This window comes from Octopus bimaculoides, chromosome 23 (genome assembly GCF_001194135.2).
Source record: "Octopus bimaculoides isolate UCB-OBI-ISO-001 chromosome 23, ASM119413v2, whole genome shotgun sequence".
In the NCBI taxonomy this organism is placed as follows: Eukaryota; Metazoa; Mollusca; class Cephalopoda; order Octopoda; family Octopodidae; genus Octopus; species Octopus bimaculoides.
In genome coordinates, this window is record NC_069003.1 from 32,165,770 (window position 1) to 32,178,969 (window position 13,200).

General features: G+C 33.9%; 1 protein-coding gene across 1 annotated transcript in view; it reads left to right on the top strand.

Annotated features, from left to right (window-relative positions):
• The window catches only part of LOC106883544 (tight junction protein ZO-1), a 593,195-nt gene that overhangs the window by 84,565 nt on the left and 495,430 nt on the right, over positions 1-13,200 (top strand). The window lies entirely within an intron of this gene.

The following is a 13,200-nucleotide window of genomic DNA, read 5'->3' on the forward strand; positions in this document are numbered from 1 at the left end:
TATATATATATATATATATATATGGAAAAAAGACAAAGTAGAAAATGCTAAAATACTTTTATAAAGAACATTACAGAACCGGTTTCGATCCTTGAGATCTTCTCAACAGTAAATATGAAAAATAGATTTTTGAAAAATTATTGAAAAATTAAATTTTGGTAAATTTAAAAGAAAAGTCTTTTTAAAGACATATTTGCATGGTATTCAAGTAACAGCGGCATTTTTCTTGCTTCTGCCTGTCGCTGTTTCACTTGTTAACTCTTGTGGGTTATATATATATATATATATATATATATATAAATGTGTGTGTGTGTCTGTATGTTTATTTGTATGTTGTATGAGTATATACATATATATACACACATATATGTGTGTGTATGTGTATAGATATGTATAAGTTATTATGTGTAGTGACATTGTATAAATGGTGTCCTTCATTTCCAATCTTCCTTGTAAACATGTTTGATTATAGAGAAATACTACCTGTTTTGGCAACAGAAAGGGTATCTGACTGTAGAAAATCTATATAGATGAACTCCATTTGATCCATACAAGCATGGAAAAATTCACATACAGACATCTTAGCAGATGACACCCTTAACTGATGAATTTTGCCAGTTATAATCTGTGTTCTTGCTTTTATGCACCAAGCACCTATTTGGTGTTTTAACAAGGCACCCATGTTTAGTTGGATATAAAGATTACCTTTTGATATTAATACTGCTTCCAGCATTAATAATACACACATGCACACACACACACACACTTTATACATCGCTATGCATGTGCATACATATGTGAGTGAGTGTGCATGAACTCATGTTTGTCTACATTTTTTTAGATAGATCTGCTGAAATCAGTGTTGTTGATAACTTCACATCAACAACTTCCTGTTTTGAAGATGAGTGAAATATGTTATCTTCTTATTCAGTGCACGCGCACGCGTGTGTGTGTGTGTGTGAAAGAATTAAGAGTTAGTTTCAAGAAGGGTAAGTAAACAAATTGGAAGTTAAAAATACATGCACATACACACACATATAAATTTAACATGCAAGATATGGATATAATTAATCTAGTGGTACTCATAAAAAAAAAGCCCTTTTAATGGATCAGGTTACAAATGATTGTAATTATGGATGTCAATTGGGGAAATGAATTTCTTCATCTTATACCTCCTATCTTTCTACACACACACAAATATATATACACAACCACACACAATATATACATACACGTACATACATGCACACACACACACACACACACACACACACACACACACACACACACACACACACACACACACACACACACACACACACACACACACACACACAATTTAAGAATGTTACATAAACACTTATATTTTGAAAAGAAAAGAGATTAATATTTAATTTCATGTGTATAATTATATGAAATTCATAAATTGTATATAATTCATAATAAAAATTTTGTGCAACGAGTTTCTTTCAGGTTCTGCTAACCAAATCCATACACAAGGCATTGGTCAAAACAGGGCTATAGTAGGAGACACTTTCTCTTTGAGACTGTTGGGAGAGAAGGACAAAGTTCTCCTCAGATCAGAGCTTGGGCATAAATGCATACAGCACGACAAACACTTATAATAGGGTCTGCATATTTTCTATATACCAAATTGTACTTGCATGTTATAAGTCAATCCAAAGTTATGGTATAAAACACTTGCACAAGGTACCATGCCTTGAGATGGAACCTGATACTGCATAATTGCAAAGTGAACCACATGGCCATGCCTGTGACTATTAAACTCATTATTCATAATAAGTTCATGTCTATTGTATGTATTTCATTGTGCTTCTAGATTGGTCACTTCAGTTTATGAGCCAATGAACCAAGCTCATTATTGTACATTGTTTTCATGTGTGCAAGATATTCTGTTCTGTAGTTATATTGATCGGTACAGCAAAATAGCAAAATATCACATAAATCTGTGATATTTTGCTGAAGGAAATATTTCTATGCAAGATAGATGTAAGTATGTATACATATGTATGTGTGTGTATTGAATATTTATAATGTAAGTTGTATGTGTGTGTGCATGTATATGTATGTATGTATGTATGTGTATAAATATTTATAATGTAAGATGTGTATCTCTCTCTCTATATATATATATATGTGTGTGTGCATTTGTGTGTATGAGATAGAAGACTTGGCTTTGACATTTTGGTTGCATTTGACAAATAGATTTTTATGTCTTCTTAAGTTATAACAAATTGTAATATAAACATTACCAACATGATCACCATTATGTTGGTTTTGTTGACCATCATCACCATAGCAATCATCTTTATCATCATCACCACCATGATCATTACTATCATCATCATCATCATTAGGATGATGATGATGACGATGATAATCTCCATTCTTGTTACCATCACCATTATTAGAATCATCATTGATGCTTTCTTTTTTGGTCACAGTTCCACTGCAATTAAGCTGGCCTATGGTCAGTAATGCCCTAGCAATGATCATATGGTCTTTTTCTCATAGATGCTATTACTGTATCCCATGTGTCCCTTCTTGAAAATAGGGGTCCACTTAGTTGGCAAAAATGAATAATACACATATTACAAAGGGCTACCCTTTCACATTCTAGGCCATGCTGAATCTCCCTTAGAGCTACATTAAGGGTACTCGTGTCTGGAGCACTCAACCACTTGCATGTTAATTTCATGGGCAGACTGTTCTGTTGATCGGAGCAACTGGAACCTTCTTCATCGTACACGATGAAGTGCTAGAAGATGTAATATATATTTATTATTCATTATATATGATGATGTTGAAGTCGCTGCCTAGCACCAGGTCAGCTTCGATCAAGCAGTTACATGATCAGAATCATTCTAGATGTGACTATAACATTCTTTCCCCAATTTAGTATATTTAGAAGTGCATTATTATCCAATGTTGCTCTTCATTCGTTAAGATGGTTGGGTGTGATATGGGGAAAATTTGGCTGCTTTCTCTAGATAGTGGTAGAGTGAGCAATCCATTTTCAATATTCAGCTGAAACCTGTTCACTTCTAAATTATATAATATATTTTCTCTGCTATATTTCATTGTATTGCTTTTAATTTAGTCCTGTATAAAGATTTTATATTTGGTCTGTCAACATGATCAGCGAACAAATGCCTTATGAGCAAATGTGAGTGGGTGGAAGCTCTCCCTCTCCCTTTCTCTCTTTCTCTCTCTCACACATACACACACACAGTTATGTGTTTGTGTGTGTATGTAGACATAAATTTATGTGTATACATATTTATACATTATTTCACAAATGTGTTGTGTGCATGTGCATCTGTATATACATGCATGTGTCTATAAAAACGCATGTATTTACAGTAACTCATTTGGGAATATGTTGTGAAGTTGTTCTATCAAACTTTACATTACTGTTTATTTTTTAAATATTTCTGTAAATGTTCTATTATTCAATGTATGTTTGTATATGAGCCACAGTTCTTTAGAGAGTGAAGTGTGTTTCAGATAATTTGTAAAATGTTAAGAAGATGATACAGTAAAGGAAGAAATGGTGGCAGCAGCAGCAGAAGAAGAATAAATTCTCTTTCTGAAAGCTCTGTCTGTTAATCAATTCTTTTTGAATTCTTCAGCCTGAAGTTCCATAGTAGCTCCACTTGCACAATTCCTATTCCGCCTTCTCCAGCTTCTTGTGTATATTTAAACATTGTCAGTGTTGGCTATTTTAACCCTTTCGTGGCTATATTCCTTATGAGTTAATGTTGCTGTTTAGCCCAAGATAAGCTCTGATGGAGTAAACCTATGATTAAATACATTGAACCCTATGATCAATGCCACTCTGCTTTTTAACATGTATGATATTTGTCCTTGATATCTCTGAAGATGACCAGATTAGCAACTTTACTCTTTGTGAATATCTTGAGGTAGCTTATTAGACCAATATTGGCATAATATCCATGGTAACCGTGGAAGCACAAATGCAGAATTAGGACCTGGTGGGATTGTTGCTTTCCATGCAGACTTCTTCCTGTATCCAAGATTGCTTCATTCTGTTTACAGATGTGTGTCCCTCCCTTTTAAATTGTACTATGTATATCTATAACTTAATATATGATCTATTTTGTGTGAGGAGGACACGGTTAACTGCTATATATAAGTTTTCGAGTGCATCGAATATGTTAACACTGGTTTGTATGCAGATGGTGTCCCTAAGTAATTAACATTACTGTTTTATTTTCTTTAAATTAGCTAACTACTGATTTTAATTTTTAGATGGTGTCTCTCAGTAATTAACATCAATAATTTAGTTTTTGGAATAAGAATAAGCCAAATTGTCATTCCTGGTCAGCTTCTTAGTAATTCTGCCATAACTTTTTCAGCAAGCACTGTAAGCCCACATCTGTGTGTGTGTGTGTGTGTGTTTTTATCAGTGTACATGGATCAACACAAACATGTATATGTCACTATCTTTCTGTTCTCCTTCCTTCCTTCCTTCCATATTGATTTCAAAGCATTGGTCAACCTAAAGTTACAGCAGAGGACACTTAAGGAGCTGCACAGTGGAATCTATTACAGAGATGCGGTTGCAAAAGCAAACTTCTTAACCACAATACTACATACCTGTATATCTCTTATAAAAATAGCAACTTGGTGCTGTAAATGTTAGTATACTCACTCTGATAGACAATTGCTAAATAAATATTGATTTCTCTTGATTTTCCTCTATCTATAGGGAGTATATTTGATTGAATTGACCTCAATATATTAAAGCTACTTATTTTCTCAATCTCTGAAGAATAAAAATGCAAACGTGAAACCCCAGTGGGATTTGAACTCAGAATAGTAAAATATCAAACTAGATACATACAATAAACCATTTATATCCTCTCTATTCTCTAAGCATCTGTGAGCAAGTAGATGAGTCTTCTTTTTATTATTAAATAAATACTGTCAGTATTCAAATGTTCATAATATTGGTAATAAATTTTATTTGTATCAAACTAACAAGGGAGCCTCTATGTTAGCAGTTCTCAACCATTTTTTTTTACTTATGGAATCCCTTTGATTCCGGTTTTTCTTGGCTGGACCCTCATAACCATTCAGTGTTTAAAAAATCCTATTATGTTTTTTCATCATCATCATCATCCTTTGATGTCTGTTTTCCATGCTGACATGGGTTGGACAGTTTGACCAGAGCTGGTAAGTTGTGGAGAGTTCATATTGTTGTTCAATGCTCGAAATGAGGAGTTGACAGCCGACAACTGATGAAGGGTCGTTCTTTATGTTACTTGTCCTGTGTTTCCATTTGTTTCTCTCGTTGTTTGCATATTGAACTCATTTGCTTTCGTATTTCATGCTGTTTATTTTTGGTGACAACCTGTACCCATATATGCATGTGTGTGTGTGTGTGTGTGTGTATATATAAAATATAATTTTTGACCAGACTATTGGATATTGTTATACACCACTGGTCATAATGCACTTTGTATTGATTTAGTTTTCAAATGATGCCACTCTGCTGACTAGGCAAGCAGACTATCATTACCTCTTGATTGGAAGGCTCGTCTGTCACAGGATTACCCATTTACAGCTGAGTTGACTGGAGTAATGTGCAATGAAATGTTTTGCTCAAGAACACAACTCGCTGCTTGGTCCAGGAATTGAACCCATGATCTAGTGATCTTGAGTGCAACACCCTAACCGCTAGGCCACTCTTCTTCACATACACACACTCACACACACCATAGAAACCGTGCCAAAATAGACAATGGTGCTGGGCACAGCCCATTGGCTTGCCAGCTATTGTCAAACTGTCCAACCCATGCCAGTATGGAAAATGGACATTAAATGATGATGATGACAATATGCATACGCATACATATAAATGTAATATGGCTGAATGGTTAAGATGTTTGTTTTGCAACTTTAAGGTCTTGTGTTCAATCCCACTGCATGGCATCTTGGGCAGATGTAGTTTCTGTAACCTTGGGTCAACACCATATGTTTGTAGTGAAACTGGGTAGATGGAAACTGTATAGGTGGATTATGTCCATAATTTCAAGGTACAACCTTATCACACTGATTCTGCCTGAGAATTAGGTAAAGGGTACACATAACTGGAATATTCAGTTTCAGATGTTAATTCAATGTGCATGTTATTCAGTTGATTGAACAACTAAATCCTTGTTGCTGAATGACAGAGATCCACAATAATCACATATATAGATACACGCACGCACACATGCACATACGTTTCGGTGTATAAGTGTCTGTGTATATTAGCATAAATCAGGGCATTGAGTTATGTCCCCTTTGCAGGGATCAATTTTAATCAACTATATGCAACCAGAAAATTGATGCAGCTTGTGTCAAACTTAGAAATCAATAATTGATGTGTAAATAGATGTGTTATATTCAGGATGAGAATCTTTCTTTTACAGATACAGCATACCTCGTGAAAGTACAGTTCTGTTTCGATAAGTTTGATTGTGGTAGATCAAGCAAGAGTAATGAGAAATGTCAAATGTACATACAAGTATCCACATTCTGTATAAATTTGAAAATATGTAAACTGAGGATAATTTTCAGCAATCTTTTTTAAATTGCTTAACTATAGAATTCCCGAGTTATTGACGAGAAAATGATTTTTATATATTACTAATTGAAAACCTGTCATTTTCTACAATATTGTTTATGTGAAATCCGGAATTTTCCTGAACAGCTTGCTATTTTGGTGCATCGTATCGTTAATTGACATTAACTGATTGCATTCCAATTTATAAAACTACTCCATTATTGAGGATATTGATAATTATAATGAAGAGGCAAGTTGGTTCTGTTTAGATATTTTCTTGCTTGCCACATTTACTAACTATTGTGTGTGACTATTAACTAAGTATTGTGTAAAACGAGCTACTGAGGGAGGAGTTAGTATCTTTTGGTTGTTCAATGCATGAGAAATAACTTCCGAATCTGCCAAAGTTCTACCCTGTTATCTTAGATGAAGAAAGAATATATTGGTTAATGAGGCCCCTGGGAAAACCCCTAAAACGAGTGAAGTGTCTTTGATCATAGGGGCTTAACAACAACAAAAGCAATAACGAGGACTAAGTATCATATGGTTGCAGGGAAAATAAATATTTCCCTTTAAGTAAATATTTTTTATCTGTTACATGTTTCACTCATTGGACTGTGACTTGTTGGGGCAATGCCTGGAAGGCAAATCAACCCCAGTACTTTTTCCTTTTTTTAAGCCTTGCACTTATTCAATTGGTCTCTTATTGTCAAACTGCTTAAGTTATGGAAATGTAAACAAACCAACACCAGTTGTCAAGCAGTTGTCACACAAACACACACACACACACACACACACACACACACACACATGCATGCATGCATGCACGCACGGTGGGCTTGTTTCAGTTTCTGTCTGCCAAATCCATTCACAAGCACTTAGTCAACCTGGATCTATAGTAGAATACACTTGCCTAAGGTGCTATGTGGTAAAACAGAATCCAGAACTATGTGGTTGGGAAGCAAACTTCTAGCCGCACAGCCATACCTGTTCTATTTCAAATATTTATTCATTATTTTGTTGTATCTTCAAAATTATGAATAAAATCATTGTCATCAAGATTTGTGTCTGCTTTCCATGCTGGCATAATTTGGATGGTTTGACAGGATCCAACAGGTCAGAGGACCACGTCTTGTGCCAGTGTATCAGTTTTGGAACTTTCTATCTGTTGACAGCTCCTTGCTTCCATACTCTCCTTAGCATGACTATAGATGAATACACAATGTTAATTATTAAATGTCAATGAAACCTTTCTCTCTTACTCTCATAATCCATTGTCAACGATTTCATAAAACTAGTTTGATATCATGACTAAATGGAAAGTAATTTCATGTAATTCCTTATTCTAATTTGACAGGCTCCCCCCATCTTTTATCCTATGCAAATAAAATTCTAATCATACTTTGTGTGTACCAAAATAATGTGTATCCTGTTTAGAAGAGAAGTTTGTTTGGATTGTTGTTTAAATCCGGATCAACCCTAATCATGAAGACCCATGATAAAGTAAAGTGTAATTTGAGGGAGATTTGAGCCTTATGTCTATCTAGCACATTGAGTGATCACATAGTGGCTCCCTTGATAGCTCATAAATTTGGAGATTTTGATGGATTAAGTTCTGAAGTGACAGAATTGATAGAACATTGGACAAAATGCAGTGCAGTATTTTGTCATGGGCCTTTACATTTTCTGTTCAAATCCTGGTAAGGCAGATTTCTACATTTCACTGTCTTTATGGGTCAATAAAGTGAGAACCAATCAAATATTGGAGGTGTCTGGTATAAGCAACTCTATTCCTCTTTCTCTAATTTGTAACTGATATTCACTCTTGTGCCCATGTTAAGAATCATTAACGTTGTAGTTGCAACAATTGTTAAGCCAGAATCTAATGGTATCCATAATGCAATAAGGAAATTATTTGTCAATACATTTCTAACATAGCTAATTCTTATGTTAGCTTAATTTCATTTAAGTCAAGCTCATTATAAACCAGCTCTGTTCAACTAGTCTACAACTGCCAAATTAATTAGCAAATGGGTGTTCCTTTGGGCAGAAGATCTACATAAGCATACATAATTTCATGCAAATTTCAGTTAGGTTTCATTTTTGCTAATTTCTAATTTGAATTGACTCTATCATTTAATTTATTTTCTATTTAATTATTGCAGTGTATACGCGCGTGTGTGTGTGTGTGTGTGTGTGTTCATGTGTAGTCCCAGGCCAGGCCTGATTGAACAGATCTATGATGAAAGTCATTCCAGATGTGATCATTCTGTCTTATTGAATTTATTTTCTGTCTTCCTTTATATTTGATCAGCTGCACTGTTTCCAGGTTAATCCTGATCCAACAAACCCCTGATAGAATAAGGCATTCCAGTCATGACCACACTGTCATTTTCAGAAGTGCCTGCACCCACATTGCCATCTAGTATGGCTTTTTCTTAATCCTCTAGCGTTTAAACCGGTCATATCCAGCCCAAATATTCTACCTGTTTCATGTTCAAACCAACTAGATCTGGCCCCTCACACTTGCCCTACAATATCATTCTAAAAACACAATCACATCATCAAAATCTCGAAGCTACAAGATAATGCATTATTAATTCAAAACTGTAAATAATAAACATTAAACTTGGCAGTAATTTGAATGGTAAAGGTTTAAATCACGAAGGCGTGAATTTAGAGATTTGGTTGTTATTTCTAGAAGTTCAAGCAACCTCTTTAAGGTTTATTTTGGCTTGTGAATGCATTATTTCTGTTGTTCACTTGAAGAAGGAAGGTTTCTGTTAATCAGTAGTAGTAGTAGTAGTAGTAGTAGTAGTAGTAGTAGTAGTACTAGTAGTAGTAGTAGTATTGGTAGTAATTGAAGATGAAGAAGATTCATAGATAAAAAGTGAAATGTTTGGCTGGATAGTGTTGAAATTTCGGTCTTTGTTATGTTTGTTTAGCTGCAAGTCAGTCCTGATAAAATAAACCTTTGATTTAAAATGTTCCAGCCATGGTCATCACTACCTATATATAAAAAAATAAAATCACATGGTTGTGGCTGAAATATCTTTGATCATAGGATCATAGGTTTGCTTCAGCAGAGATCACCTGGGACTGGGATTATGCAACGAAACCTCAGCAACAACAAAAACAATTCTCAAACCAGATGGTGTTTGTGAATTAGTTAAGCAAAAGAGAAAATAATAAAAAGGAAGTAAAAGATTTACTTTTTAAAAAGAGTATTACTTGAAATTTAAATAGACCAACAATTCATGCAGTTTCTATGCTTGATAAACATGCTGACATGTTAAATTGTCATGTCTTAATGTGTATTCACATAAATCAGAGAGAGAGAGAGAGATAGTTGGAGGAAGAGGAGCTAGAAAGAAAATTTTATAGAAGTGAATAACTGAACATTTGAAAGAATATTTATAACATATTTCATTTATAATTCTTATTCTAAAGACACGTCTGAACACTTTTTCTCTTCCTCTTGCTATATTTGCATCAGGCAAAATGATGGGCAAATGCACTGGATAGCTTGTTAATTATGGGTTTTGTAGGGCATTGTTCCATTATCATGTGCTTTAAAGTTAATAAATATTCGAAGAATACTGTGGTCATTGAAGTTTACATCCCTCATCTGGCTCACTATGTTTCTGACAATGGAGAATTGATACAAGGGAGCACCCATGTATTTTGATGCAGAACAATCATCTCCAGATTCTTTGATTGTTAAGCATCAGTTTTTTGGTCAATCTGAAGTTTATAGTTTTCACTGATATACATCACAAATAATACAAAAGATATACACATATATATATGCTGATCTCACATGAGATGTGTGTGTGTGTGTGTGTGTGTGTGTGTGTGTGTGTATTATCATCACCATTTAATCTCTGTTTTCCATGCCAGCATAGGTTGGATGGCTTAACAGCAACTGGCAAGGCCAGGAGCTGCACCAGGTTCCATAATCTGTTTTGGCTTGGTTTCTATGGCTGGATGCCCTTCCTAACACCAGCTGCTCCACAGTGTACTGGGCGCTTTTTTACGTGGCACTATTATCAGTGCTTTTTACATGACACCAGCACCAGTGTGTTTTACGTGGCATCAACACCCACACCATTGCTTTTTATGTGGCACCTTAGTTCTAGGATCTCAATTCTGTTGTGGTGGGAGTGTCTTCTTGAGTACAGCCATGCGCCACATATCTCATCAAGCCAAGTAAAATTGTAGTTGCGACAGATACTGGTGCCACACAACTGGTACCTGTGTCAGTGACATGTAAAAGCACCCATTACACTCTTGAAATGGTTGACATTAGGAAGGGCATTCAGGTGTAGAAACCATGCCAAATCGAACTGGAGTCTGGTGTAGCCCCTCAGCTTACCAGCTCTGGTCAAACCATACAACCCATGCCAGCATGAACAACGGACATTAAATGATGATGATGATATAATACTATAGAAGACGAACAATTGCTGAAGATGCCATGTAGTGGGAGTGAACGTGGAATGTTTGCTGAGCAATCTTGTTGACTATACATCTGTGCCTGCACTCATTCTACATGTTCATATATTTCTCTTTGTTTTCTTTCGTCTTCTTTGATGTTTATGCCATTCTCATAGGTTGAACTGTCTTAAGTGATGTAGTAAATAGATGTAATACTATTAGAAATGCATATTAAAAACATCTTGCCTCTTGTACTTTCTCACATCAATCAGAATAAGAACAAATCTCTTTGCCATATATCTACATATGTATGTGTGTATGTGTATGTGTTTATGCATGCATGTGTAAACACAAACACACAAAACATACATACATATGTGTGAGTTAACATCTTCAATTAACTCCTACTGATATGGATTTGAAGCATTTTTTTTTTTTTTTCTCAGCCTAAATTTGTTTTTCCTTAACTATTTTTCTATATGACACACTTGATCACCTTCTGTTTATTGATAAATTCCATATGTAAGATGATTATGTGAGCTGATAAAATTCGTAAAAAAAATAAATAAATAAAAAATTAAAAAAACAAGCAGCAACAGTATTGGAGTTATATTTATTTAGTCATTCATTTATGTATTTTTTTGGTTAAAGAATGTAACCTATTTATGCTCATTTTGATGTCCAATAATCAATTTATGCAATTTATTTCTCTCTATTTATCTGTAAATCCTCCAAAGAGATATCAATATTTTGAGGAAATAAATGTTTTTTGATAAATTATTGGCTTGTATAATTTTTAAAATGTATATGTATTTTTTTCTTCTTTCTTTAGATGTAATATTTACACATTTTATTACTATTGCCATGACAACAAACTTTGTCTTTTCACACGAGACTTCCTGCTGTTTTATAAAATTTGCATAGTAAAAAATTGTTTTCGTCCCTCTCTCTCTTACCATCTCCTCCTCCACAAAGTTCAATAAATCCATTTTCAATTCCAAGCATAGATTTAACACAATTTGCTTGTTCGTTCAAGTATTCTGTGGGATTCTCAGACACAATCTCGATATTTTCTTTTTTTACTTTTATTTGAATTATTATTATTATTTTTTTTTAAATTTTATTTCACACTTCAGTGAAAGCTGTAGTGGGATTTCGGTTCTTCTTACATGTGATAAAATAAAATTATATGTGATAAAATGAATATCAATGATTAGGCATGTCAGCAGTTTTTTGAGAATATAATTCTCATGATAAAATTTTATCTAATTTCTTCTGTTTCATTATTATCATTATTATTACCATTTCTTTAGAGATTTTTTTTTACTTTATTTTATTGTTTTTTAAAATCCTACTATTGAAACCAGGTGAACTTTTGCTAAAATATCAGCTGTAAGTTTACTATAGTTGTTTGTTATTATCGATTTTTATCTGATAAATTTTAAGCATTCCAATCCTGCAGTTTGCTGGCACCAAACAATTTAAATATTTCAACTGCAAGTGTGAAGAATTCTTTGCTATTATTTACTGCTCTTGTACTATTTTTGCGTTTTTTTGTTTTAGTTTATTTCAATTCTTAAACGGATAGGTAGTATATAGTTTTTCTTTGTCGAAATAGTTTTGCATACAATAAGGTAAGTAAATTATGTAATGTTTCTGTCAAGAGTACAGTGATATATATATATATAACTATAAAACAGCTAAATGATCTGCAACGAGAAAGGAGAAGGAATTATAAAATAAATCATGTTTATCAAATAGATATTTTTATTGGATGTGTGTTGAGAATCAAAGATAAAAATTAAATACAAAAAGAAAAATATTTAGGCTATTATTATATAGTGAAGGAATATATTTGAGGGGAAGACAAATAAATAGGACTTAAAGGTTAAGTGTGTTTATATATAACGTGTATTAGCTTAAATTATATACATTCACAGCTATCTTTTTCTGTTACTTGACTGCAGCCATCTGTCTTGAAGGATTTGGTTGAATGAATTGACCCCCAGTGTTTATTAATTTTTAAACACGGCATTTATTCTATCGGTATCTTTTTCTGAGCCAAACTGCAAAGCTACTAGAATATAAACAAACTAACACCAATTGTTAAGTGATGGCAGGGTGGGGGAACACAACACAACACACACACACACACACACACACACACA